Raw genomic sequence first — 2,459 nt, 5'->3', positions numbered from 1 at the left:
AAACCAAGGTCTCCTTCTATCGCCCAGGCTGGAATGCGGGGGAGCCGTCATAGCTCACTGCAGCCTACATCTCCTGCTGGGCTCAAGTGATCCTCCCACCTCAGCCTCTGGAGTGGCTGGGACTACAGGCAGGCACAACCATGCCCTGCTAACTATTTTTTATTTTTTGTAGAGACCAGGGTCTCACTTTTTTGCCCACGCTGATCTTGAACTCTTGGCCTCAAGTGATTCTCCACACTCAGCCACCAAAAGTGCTGGGATTACAGGGGTGAGACATCATGGCCAGACGCAATTCCTTGAAAATTGAGCAAGTTTAAAATTTAGTGTCTGCTGGGTGCAGTGGCTCATGCCTGTAACTGCAACAGTTTGGGAGGCCGAGGCAGATGGATAACCTGAGGTCAGGAGTTCGAGACCAGCCTGACCAATGTGGTGAAACCTATCTCTACTAAAAATACAAAAATTAGCCAGGCATGATGGCAGGCGCCTGTAACCCCAGCTACTTGGGAGGCTAAAGCAGGAGAATCGCTTGAACCTGGGCGGCAGAAGCTGCTGTGAGCCAACATTGCATCACTGCACTCCAGCCTAGGCAACTCCATCTCAAACAAAAAAGAAAAAAAGTTAATGTGAAAGAAACAGCATCTCAGATTTAACCCTTGAAGTTGCCCATATACACATTTCCTTTCTTACTGTCTTATTTTCACTTTAGAGCTAACGAGATGCCTCCACAATGGAAAAATATGGGTTTGAGCTCAACACATATTTCATTATTAGCGAATGAAAAAATGAGCAATTCTGTATCTAAGAAATGCTGTAATTCCTGGATATTTGCCTCTCAGGAAGGCAGTAAATGGCTGAAATCCTGGTGTGATGTGACTGCATAATCTATGGCCTGAGGACACTGCACTGGTGACTGTGGGATGGGTCCAGAATTTTTTTAAAAAATAAATTTATTAATGAACAAAGCAGTCCAGGAGCAGCAGTTAGGCAAAAACCATGCCTTGTGTTCTTGGTGAAACCTATCACTAAATTCACCTGATGATTTCAAAGACACAGTTGTCTTCCCAGTGCAGGAATCTGGATTTCGGTGTGCTCAGAGGCATGATGTTCAACAAAAGAGAAGAGATTTTTTTTATGAGATTATGAAACATTCAAGAATGTAGAGAACATTCTGTCCAACATTTAAGACATGCAAAGACAACTTTTCTTGACTTATGGATGTTTATGTCTTCTCTAAATTCACATGTTGAAGCTTTAAACCCTGATGTGATGACATTTGAAGACGGGGCCCTTGGGAGGTAATTAGGGTTAGATGAGATAATGGGTGAGGGATCTTCATGATGAAATTAGTGCCCTTATAAGAGATACATCAGGCGCTCCCTTCGGCAGCACATATACTAAAATTGGAAAGATACAGAGAAGATGAGCATGGCCCCTGTGCAAAGATGACACGCAAATTCGTGAAGCGTTCCATATTTTTAGATATAGACCAATGGAACAGAACAGAGGTCTCGGAGGCAACACAACATATCTACAACCATCTGATCTTTGACAAACCAGACAGAAACAAGCAATGGGGAAAGGATTCCCTGTTTAATAAATGATGTTGGGAAAACTGGCTAGCCATGTGCAGAAAGCAGAAACTGGACCCCTTCCTGACACCTTACACTAAAATTAACTCCAGATGGATTAAAGACTTAAACATAAGACCTAACACCATAAAAACCCTAGAAGAAAATCTAGGCAAAACCATTCAGGACATAGGTGTCAGCAAGGACTTCATGACCAAAACACCAAAAGCATTGACAACAAAAGCCAAAATAGACGAATGGGACCTAATCAAACTCCACACCTTCTGCACAGCAAAGGAAACAGTCATTAGAGTGAATCAGCAACCAACAGAATGGGAAAAAATTTTGCTGTTTACGCATCTGACAAAGGGCTGATATCCAGAATTTACAAAGAACTAAAACAGATTTACAAGAAAAAAACTAACAAGCCCATTCAAAAGTGGGCAAAGGATATGAACAGATACTTTACAAAAGAAGACATACATGAGGCCAACAAACATGTGAAAAAATGCTCATCATCACTGGTCATCAGAGAAATGCAAATCAAAACTACATTGAGATACCATCTCACGCCAGTTAGCATGGCGATCATTAAAAAATCTGGAGACAACAGATGCTGGAGAGGATGTGGAGAAAAAGGAACAATTTTACACTGTTGGTGGGAGTGTAAATTAGTTCAACCATTGTGGAAGACAGTGTGGCGATTCCTCAAGGACCTAGAAATAGAACTTCCATTTGACCCAGCAATCCCATTACTGGGTATATATCCAAAGGATTATAAATCATTCTACTATAAGGACACGTGCACACGAATGTTCATTGCAGCACTGTTTACAATAGCAAAGACCTGGAACCAACCCAAATGCCCATCGATGATAGACTGGACAGCGA

At 42.1% G+C, this 2,459-nt stretch overlaps 1 non-coding gene across 1 annotated transcript; it reads left to right on the top strand.

The window, feature by feature from the left end:
• The first annotated feature begins 1,370 nt into the window (after positions 1 to 1,370).
• LOC116543632 lies at positions 1,371 to 1,477 on the top strand. Its single transcript, XR_004265659.1, has one exon. It is a non-coding gene; the product is annotated as a U6 spliceosomal RNA (small nuclear RNA).
• The last annotated feature ends 982 nt before the right edge of the window (positions 1,478 to 2,459 follow it).

The sequence above is a fragment of the Sapajus apella genome, unplaced genomic scaffold, assembly GCF_009761245.1.
Source record: "Sapajus apella isolate SASKATOON/1434 unplaced genomic scaffold, GSC_monkey_1.0 scaffold191, whole genome shotgun sequence".
NCBI lineage: Eukaryota > Metazoa > Chordata > Mammalia > Primates > Cebidae > Sapajus > Sapajus apella.
This window is presented reverse-complemented; position numbering and strand designations above follow the sequence as displayed.